Source organism: Zea mays, chromosome 9, assembly GCF_902167145.1.
Source record: "Zea mays cultivar B73 chromosome 9, Zm-B73-REFERENCE-NAM-5.0, whole genome shotgun sequence".
In the NCBI taxonomy this organism is placed as follows: Eukaryota; Viridiplantae; Streptophyta; class Magnoliopsida; order Poales; family Poaceae; genus Zea; species Zea mays.
In genome coordinates, this window is record NC_050104.1 from 79620478 (window position 1) to 79631013 (window position 10536).

The following is a 10536-nucleotide window of genomic DNA, read 5'->3' on the forward strand; positions in this document are numbered from 1 at the left end:
AGACGCCTTTGCCGAGTGCTAGCTGTAGAGCACTCGACAAAGATGTGTTCTACAGACTTTGTCGAGTGCCAACGGACAGGCACTCGGCAAAGCCGCCTTTGCCGAGTGCTAACTGGACAGCACTCGGCAAAGTATATTTTATTTTTTTTATTTTTGGCAACCAAACTTTTTGTGGTGTGTTCCTACACTATGTAGACCTACAAGTACCATTTTGGTACAATTATAAAAGTGTTTTTTATAACTATTAGATTTAGTTCGTTTATTTGAATTTCTTCGGAAAATTCATATTTGAACTGCAGGTCACTCAAAACTTGGGAAACCGTGCATGCAAAAATGATACCCGTCCTATTTAGCACAAGTTACGACCGATTCCAGGAGCAGACCGGAAACTTCGAGCAACATGCTCACTAAACATGGCCATGAACTTGCCATCCACATGTTTAAAAATTGTATAAAACACAAACAAAGTCAGAAAATCATGAAACTTGTCCACGTGTCATGATATCATATGTACATGTTGTGATAAAAAATTGAGAATGTTTGGACAAAGTTGTGAGACACTATGTGTAGAAACCTAAGAGAACTACACATGAAATCATAGAGTTTCAATGTGGATCTCTTAGGTTTGTACACATAGCGCGTCATAGTTTTCTCGAAATTTTTTCAATTTTTTATCACAGCCTGTACATATGATATGATGACACGTGGACAAGTTTCATGATTTTCTGACTTTGTTTGTGTTTTATACAATTTTTAAACATGTGGATGGCAAGTTCACGGCCATGTTTAGTGAGCATGTTGCTCGAAGTTTCTGGTCCGCTCCTGGAATCGGTCGTAACTTATGCTAAGTAACATGAATATCATTTTTGCATGCACGGTTTTCCATGTTTCGAGTAACCTGCAGTTCAAATCTGAATTTTCCGAAGAAATTCAAATAAACGAACTAAATCTACTAACGATTGAAAATTCTGTTATAATTGTCCACAAATGATAAATATAGGTCTACATAGTGTAGGAACATAACACAAAAAGTTTGGGAGACAAAATAAAAAAAATAAAAATATACTTTGCCGAGTGTCTAGAGAAGGCACTCGGCAAAGCGTCCTTTGCCGAGTGCCCAATATGTGGCACTCGGCAAAGACTGACGGCCGTCAGCTGTAGATGACCGCAAACGACCCTTTGCCGAGAGTCGTCTTTGCCGAGTGTTTGACTCTCGGCAAAGCAGTCTTTGCCGAGTGCTGGGCTGTGCCGAGTGTCCCGCACTCGGTAAATAAGATCTTTACCGAGCGTAGGACTTTGTCGAGTGCGGCGCTCGGCAAAGTCGGCTTTGCCGAGTGCCCGATAAAAAGCACTCGGCAAAGCCGCTGGCACTCGGCAAAGAGCCGAATTCCGGTAGTGTCTATCCACTAGAATACATATTTATATGTGTTCAATAAAAGATAGATATATAAATATTGTGGATATAGAAACTGTAGTAAGACACGTCCAAACGGGCAACCGACCAGTGAACTAAGAAGGCAAAATTACAAATTTTTGTCCTACCAACTACAGCTGAGCTATGTTTCTATGTTCTGTAGTAATGAAGAGCTAGAGGCTTAGAGCTAAACTAGCCAGTTGCCCATGCTTTTGCTACGGGCCCTATATATATCATATAAATAGGTATTAAGATATTTATTCAAATATAATTATTGTTTATTTCTAAACACTAAGGTATGTGTAGTTTAGTGGTTACCACAAATTTCTAGAGTAGGGGGGCACTATTTTTTATATAATTATTGTTTATTTCTAAACACTAAGATATGTGTGGTCTGGTGGTGGGAGAGCTAGTGTCCATAGGGCAGTAGTTGAGAGCATGCTAAGTGTGGGGCCAAAAGGGCACGATGCGTCGATGCCGGGGCGCGTGGGGCGGGTCTAGTGTGTCAGCGCGAGGTGAAGCCGTGGTAGCACCAGTTGCACTATTTTTTATATAATTATTGTTTATTTCTAAACACTAAGATATGTGTGGTCTGGTGGTGTGGGAGAGCTAGTGTCCATAGGGCAGTAGTTGAGAGCATGCTAAGTGTGGGGCCAAAAGGGCACGATGCGTCGATGCCGGGGCGCGTGGGGCGGGTCCAGTGTGTCAGCGCGAGGTGAAGCCGTGGTAGCACCAGTTGCCCACCTTCCGTTCTTAGGGTGTGTTTGGTTTAAATTTTGGCTTTGGCTTTTGCCCCCTAAAAGCCAAAAGCCAAACCAAAGGGTTGGTCCAGAAAGCAAGTTTTTCTAAAAGCTGACTTTCTCGCAGTGCAAAATTGAAATCACCCCTGGACCTGCTTTTTGTGGCTTTCGGATGGAACCGTGAAAACATATATCGAAGAACTTTTAACGGTTTTGAGTGGTTTCCACCAAACGGTTTGTAGTTTTTTAACATCTCACATCCACAACAGCTTTTTTCACAGCTCACAGCAGCTTTTAGTTTTTTTTCACCACCACAGCCCAACCAAATAGACCCTTAATAATAGTAAGGATAAGTCTGTACTAAATAACATTAAAACCTTATATACTCGATTGCACGTAGATCAAATATCATCTCCTATTTAATAGGAGAGATTTAATCCACTCTAATCTTTTTGCAACTGAAGGCGGCCCTAAAAATTTAGGGTTGTGAGAGCAGTGGATGGCCATGACTGCACGCTGGCAGGCGCACTGCTTCTACAACTAGCAAGCAAGCATGTTTGATAAACAAAGAATTCATTTAAATTCTAAGCATATTACATCGAGTTGACATAAAAACTTGAAATAATTCTTCAAGGTTTTTTATAAACCTCGATGAGTTCCAAACAATTTCCTTGGCATTCGTGGAGCTATATGTACATTTAGCAATAGTTATTCCAGAGGCAACGCCAGCCAGTGCCACCTTGTCACGTCTCGTGGCCACCGTCGACGAGAAACGGGACGTGAGACTCCGACAAACTCGCCTTGCCGCTTCTCCACGAGGAAGACGACTGGAAAACTGTTCTGGATATTCTCTTTGATGCCCCTCTCGTGTTCTGAATGTCCTTTTGTATCAGCATCTCGACTTGGGCCATGGACTGGGCTACGGTGTCACCACTTCACAAGTGGGCCGGATGTTACATTATCGCCCCATCGAAATGTTGCTTGTCCCCAAGCAACAACATGTTATGGTTGTAGACCTGGATTCCAAGGTCTAATTATCCAAACCGCACTATACCATTGACTTGAAAAAACAAAGGGTCTATCTTTTCCCTCACCTCGCTGGAGAAGTCCAGCCATGGTAGCCATACGAAAGTAGTACCCATGTATAGTATGCATTTCTCGATGTTCAACATCTCCAAAGTGCATTGCATCCTTTGGCATGAGGACCTCAGAGCCATTGAAGATGGATGGCTCATTCATATCCTTCAAAATGTATAGTATTGGAGTTGATCCATTGAAATTTTCATAGGAGAACTTGTCATCACTAGCATAAACCTGAGAATGCGTCTTTCTAAATACTCTAATAGCTGCTTCTGTACATAATGCCTTCAAATCAGCTCCGCAATAGCCCACACAGCTAGCAGCAAGTTCCATCTTTAGTTTCCTCGGTGGAGGATCCTTCCATTTTTTTGTATGAATATCCAGTTTTTCTGCTCGAGCCTCAGAGCCAGGTAAAGGAAAATAAAACTCATGATCAAAACAGCTAGGTTTACGCAATGCCCCATCCATGACCTCAATTCTATTAGTTGCTCCAACCAAAACAACTTGCCCACGAGAAGCAAGGCCATCCAATAAAACAAGCAATGTTGAAACAATTGAATTGTGAATCTGCTCTTGCTTGCTAGACCTCACCGGTGCCAGGCCATATATTTCATCAAAAAATATAATTGACAGTTGATTTTTTTGAGATGCCTCAAAAAATAGCTTTAGCTGTCTTTCAGCCTCACCCACCCATTTGCTAAGAACACCAGCTCCTTTGCGCATATCAAAATTGACCTTCTGGCTAGCTTTGGAGGCAACACAAGCTAATGCACGGGCAACCAACGTCTTTCCTGTGCCTGGTGGACCACAAAGCAGAATCACTACAGGACTTGTCTTCTTTGCCAAGTGCCACAAACACTAGGCAAAGCCTCTTTTACACTCGGCAAACGATTTGCCTAGTGTTGCACTCGGCAAAGTGGAGTCGGTAACGAAGGAATCGGCAAAGTGCCTTTGCCGAGTGCCATTTCTCGGGCACTCGGCAAACACTTTGCCTAGTGCCACACGTCACTCGGTGAATAAAAGTTTCCATGACGGCGGAAGGCACAGTAACGGAAGCTTTGCCTAGTGCAGCACTAGGCAGAGACGACCCCTTTGCCGAGTGCAGCACTAGGCAGAGACGACCCCTTTGCCGAGTGCAGCACTAGGCAGAGGTGGCCCCTTTGCCGAGTGCAGCACTAGGCAAAGTGTGTTTCCAGGCTACCCTCGCTCCTTACCTTGCCGAGTGCTATGGTTGTTGCACTCGGCAAAGACCCTCTTTGCCGAGTGCAACACTAGGCAAAATGACCAGAGCCACCCTTTTTATTTATTTGTATATATTCCATCCAAACAGACAGAAAATACATATCAAACACCACATACATATCATCAACATCACATGTAAAGCAGCAACAACACATGTCTCACAAATAAGTTCACATGTCTCATAAATAAGTCCACATGTCTCACAAATAAGTCCACATGTCTCACAAATAAGTCCACATGTCTCACAAATAAGTTCACAAAGATCACAATATATCACCAACAATACATATCTCACAAATAAGTTCACAAACGACGCACGCAATTAGGCTCAGTTGGTGAAACATGAGGATCATTCGATGCCGCCGATTGATTCTGCAAAAATGAGAAGGCATTGCATGTGTGAGACAAGATAAATATATATTATATTTAACGAAAACTTTCATACTCTACTAGGTTTCAATTAGTGCAGTGGTTTGACCCTAAGCATGAACATACAAACTAAAACAGTCATACTCACAGGAGTGGAAAACTGAGATGGAGGTGGATTTGGAGTGAATAGCGAAGGTGGTGGAGCTACACCCGTTGCGGACTGTATGTAACGAAGAATGTCCTCCGTCCTCTGCTGCTCGGACCTCATCCTCGCATCCAACTCCAAACGTTGCCTCCTCTCTTCTTCAAGTTGGGCCTAGAACATTTCACCCACATGTTACAATAATGCATAGAAAAGATATATTATCAATGAACGACGAATATAGCATGAACAACCTGGAGTTCCCTCCTCTCTTCTACCAGTTGGTTCTGCAATATTTCACTCAAATGTTAAAATAATGCATAGAAAAGAAATATTTCAATGAACGATGAATATATCATGAACAACCTGGAGTGCTTGTATCCGATGCTGTGAAGTGTCCTGCCGAGGTCGTATAGCTGGGCTCGCGCTCGTGCTACTTGCTCGAATCTGAGATAGAGAGGGAGTAGCGGCTGAGTCGATTGCACCGTCGCAAATCCAGTAGCGTCCATGCTTCTTGCCTCCTCCAACCTTCATGACAACTTCTGCATCAAGCTCCTCGGTGCTCGGATCGTATTCAGACCCATGGACCTCCCTTGCCATCGATGTGTACTCACTGAGGCGACTGTGGATGGTTCCATTGTTGTACGCCTCTGGCCCATCCTCTGGGTTATAGTTGACGTCGGACGTCGCCTTGGCCTTGTGGGACATAGCAAATGCCTTGAAGATGGAACAAGTCTGTCCACCATGTGACACCGACTACGAGAAAACCAGCGAGATGATTAGAAATTATGCATAATTGAGTGTTTCAATAAATAAATGAATTCACATACCCATGCTTGTGCGTATCCGCTGAGGCTGCGACTGCCTTGATGGTGTGGTACACCTGGCATCATCAAACGTCGATCCCGACAAGTGTTGTGCACCTCCTCCCACTCGTCTGAGCACCATTTGTCCACCATTCGTTCCCAACACTCGGGATGCGTGGCACACCAATAAGGAATCATCTATAGAAAATCAAGTACATGATATATGAGAAGATGAAATTAAGGCTACCTAATCTCAAAAGTAATCGGTATTAATGTTTTGTATTTACCTCCAAGTACTGGTCCCGAGTCAACTTCATGGTCCTTGCGTCCTTTTTGGAGACCTTCTCTCTAAGGATGGCCCCATGGTATTTTATGATGGCCTGGATGCGCGCCTCGTAGTGCATATCTACGACGAGTTTTTTACAACATCTGGTAGCCAACGCATCTGCCCTGCCCTCATATCCCTCCTGACATCTGTAGAAATCCTATATATACAAACACGATGCATACATTCATTATTTCAAAAATGTCCAACGAATGCAATGTATTGAGCAATATGGGATAAGAAATATTTACCCACAACTCTTGCTTCACCCGCTCTGCCTTGTTGTTGAATACCCTACCGACTCGATCTTCAGCATCGGGGGCAATGGCATAGTGGTCGAACGAGTAGGCTGGCACCATCACTCCGTCGTACTCAACCATGCCAGGGAAGTGTTCCTTGCACAGAAGACCGAGTATGCCATTGACTCGGCGTGTGTGAGCACCTCCACTCACCACAGTCGACCAGTTCCTGCCCAAGTGATTAAGAAAATTATTAGTTTCTATTTTGAATTTGAACATATAATATCAAGATTATATGAAGCAAGGTTTAAAATAGCGGGCTTGTACCTTCCTAGCTTCTACTGCTACTTGTTGTGCGGAAACAGTCACTGGTTTCCTATGCTAGCTGGTTTCTGTAATTGGCTTCTGTAACCGCACAGCAACAGCAAGGAGGAAACAGGCAAAGGGGCAAAGCCGATTTTGTATTGAAGGAGGAAACAGTCACTGGTTTCCTATGCTAGCTGGTCAGTCACTCACTGTGCACTGAAAGGCTGTGGGTTGTTAATTGTCATCTGTCAAAATCGAGCAATAGCGGTTGTGGGTTTTCTGGACAGACAATAGAGAAGCAATGTTTTCTGGACAGACAACAGAGAAGCAATAGCGGCTGTGGGTTTTTTCTGGACAGACAACAGAGAAACAACAGAGAAGCAATGTTTTTATAAAGCTAGTCCTAATTGGGCAGCAGCAGCCCTATTAAAGGCAAAAAGACCTTCAATTGGGCAGCAACAGCCCTATTAAAAATCTGTCCAGGTGATTGAAAATACTGCTACTCTACTCTTTTATGCAGTAGACCTTCAATTGGGCAGCAGCAGCAGACCTTCAATTGGGCAGCAGCAGCCTAACTTCACATGTATTCATTAAGCCAATCTAAATACTGATACTCTACTTTTTTATGCAGCTAAATGGTGGTTGAACCATGGAAATAGTTCTCCAAATCTTAGAAAGCTAGCAATAAAAAATTTAGGCTTAACATGTAGCTCATCAGCATGTGAAAGGAATTGGAGTGATTTTGAAAAGGTAAGAACAGATTGTGCAATTTTTCATAATTGCTTGTTACTAGAAGATAGTGGCAATGAGTGGATCACTAGAGTTGCATCAATTGAACAAGAACAAGCACAAAACACTAAATTTGTTGAAGCCACAAATGCACAAGGTCAGTCATCAAGGACAGCAATAGAAACCGGAAAAAGGAAGAGAAAAGTTCAGCCTAAAAGAAAGAAAAGGACAAGGAAGCTCATTGATATTAATGAATGCAATGATTGATACCAATGAACTACTTGTTTGCTGTTGTAGTAAGTAGTATTTTAGAAGTTGGAACTATTGAACTGTTTGCTGCTAAACTCTTTTGACATAGCCCGCTATTTTAAACCTTGATATGAAGTAGTAGTGATGACATCTAAAGTTACTCACCTTTCCGCCTCGGGTTGAATCACCGGACGTCTCTCAAGAGGTATCGGTCGCTTAGGGAGGCTTGCGGGACCTCGCAAGTAGACGCTCGACGAACCAGAGGCAGTAGAATCTCCTACTGTCGCCCCCTCGACGTCTTGTTGCGTCTCCTCAGCGTCGCCCTGTGCCTCCTCGGCATCGTTCTGCGCCTCCTCGGCATCGTTCTACGCCTCCTCAGCCTCCAAGGGCAGCTGCTCTTCCTCACATGACGGGGCGGGAGGCGCCTGCTCCCCGTTCGCCCTGCGAGTGCTCCTCCTCCTCCTCCTCCTCTCTAACGGTAAAACAAACCTCGGCCTTTGGTAAAGCGACGCTACTCTCCTCATCCCACCGCCCACCATCTTTATTCAATTATCTGCAATTAAGAACACTAAACTAATTAGCACATATAAACAAGGCACAATTATAAATATATGCAAAATAAATAAAAGATAATTACAAAATAACATAATATTACATTGATTAGAAATAATCTTCATGATCAGGATTAGTTGGATCATAAGTATCATCATCACTATCAACCATGTCATAATCAACACTATCTGAAGAATCAATGTTGTCATTGTCATTGTCTAAATGTAATTACTCAAGAATTTGTAAGTCCTTCACATTTTGCACCTCATCTCCCTCCTCATCCACAGCCATTTCAATGTCTACTTCAATTTCGATCGCTCCAGTTAAGTCTATCTCAAACCTCCCTTCTAGCCCCTCTTCTTGAAAGAACTCTCTGTCATATGTGTTTGGGTCTAAGTTATAATCTTCATCATTTGGGACAGGTAGTTTACCGTGCGGCAATACCTTGTGCACAACATACCAATCCTTAAGATGCTCTTTGGTTTGGCATGCATATGAGAGATAATAAATTTGTGTTGCCTGTTGGGCCACAATATAGACATCGTCTCCTGGTAATACAGAATCTTGTCGAATTTTGACTAGACCCAGATTAGAATATGTCTGTCTCGTTACTTCAGGATCAAACCAATGGCATTTGAATATGACAGGATTAAGAGATTTGGAACCATAAAACTTGAGTTCGTATATTTCTTCAATTATTCCATAATACTCGACCCCATCAAGGCCAGGCGTAAAAACTCCAGAACTTGTAGTTTTTCTATTAGGTCGACTCTGCTCGTAGCTTGTTGTGCGGAAACGATATCCATTTACGTCATAACCAGAAAATGACCTGACCCTATAGGCAAAACCATCGGCAACCTGTCTCAACTCGGGACTCATAGACACATCCCTTTGGCCCTGTGAGCTCAAGCAAAATAGATCGTTATATTATTCGCACATTTCAGAAATGAAATCAATAACTAGATTGGACGGTACCTTCTGTTTAAACCAAGAAATAAAATCGGGCAAACCATTTCCTGCACCCTTTCTAAGAAGGATATCAGATTCCTGTGGGGTAGGATCCCTTGATCCACGCCAGAATTTAGAAAGAAATTCTCTGCATCATGCATAATTGAGAACTTACTACATCATGTACGGGTTGAGGCATACTTAAAAAGGTTTGTTGAAAACTTACTGCAGGTACGGTGTCACTTCGTCAAGGTTGGTCAACACATATAACATGATATGGCACCACTCTTGATGATTCAAGGTCTTAGTGGTCGAACCACTTGCGCTTCCGAGTTGCCCACAGAAAAGGCTGAGGTTCGATTCATTTTCGTCAGCATTGTAACGAGGGGGTGGATTATGCACACTAGGGAGGTTGTCACCATAGTATGTTGTTGTGAAGTTCGACACCTCCTCTAGAATGTATGCCTCTGCAATGGAAGCCTCGATTTTGCATTTATTTCTACATTTCTTTCGAAGAACCTTTAAACATCTCTCGATTGGATAGCACCAACGGCCCTGCACAGGCCCCCCCATTCGTGCCTCATATGGGAGGTGCAAAATCAAATGTTGCATCGGATTGAAGAAGCCGGGTGGAAATATCTTCTCCAACTTACACAACAACACCGAAGACATCCTTTCCAAGTCTGCAATCACGGTCCGAGATAACTCCTTGGCACAAAGCTGGCGGAAGAAATAGCTCAACTCTGCAAGCACTAGCCAGACATGCTCAGGGACATAGCCTCGAACCATCGTCGGAAGAAGCCGCTCAATCCATATGTGGTAGTCATGACTCTTCATCCCTAAGACTCGCATAGTAGATAAGTTCACCCCCTACTCAGGTTAGCCGCATACCCATCAGGGAACATTAATGTCTTGATCCATACTAGTACTTCCCTCCTCTGTGCCTTGCTCAGGACGAAATCGGCCTTAGGCCTTCTCCATGTCTTTCCACTACTAGGCGGCTTCATCTCTTGGTTTGGTCTATCACATAACACTGCCAGATCCACTCTTGCCTTTACATTATCCTTTGACTTATCAGGAATGTCCATGATTGTTGCCCAAAGTGCCTCGGCGACATTCTTTTCAGTGTGCATCACGTCAATATTGTGTGGAAGGAGAAGGTCATCATAATAGGGGAGCCGAGTCAAGCCCGACTTGTGGGTCCACATATGTTGCTCACCATATCCCACAAAACCACCTTCTGGATTGACCACGAGACCATCTATTTGTTGACGAACTTCAGCACCAGTCATCATTGTAGGTGGGTGGTCTGTCACTATGACATCTTTCGTAAAGTTCTTGATGTCTAGTCTGAATGCATGGTCAAGAGGAAGGAACTGTCGATGTTTTTCGAAT

General features: G+C 43.3%; 1 long non-coding RNA gene across 1 annotated transcript; it reads right to left on the reverse strand.

The window, feature by feature from the left end:
* Positions 1 to 4756: 4756 nt before the first annotated feature.
* On the reverse strand, positions 4757 to 5396 carry LOC109942371 (uncharacterized). The gene is made up of 4 exons (XR_002265134.1): positions 5354 to 5396; positions 5242 to 5274; positions 4994 to 5161; positions 4757 to 4848 (listed from the first exon to the last, which is right to left on the reverse strand). It is a non-coding gene; the product is annotated as an uncharacterized lncRNA (long non-coding RNA).
* Between the last annotated feature and the right edge of the window lie 5140 nt (positions 5397 to 10536).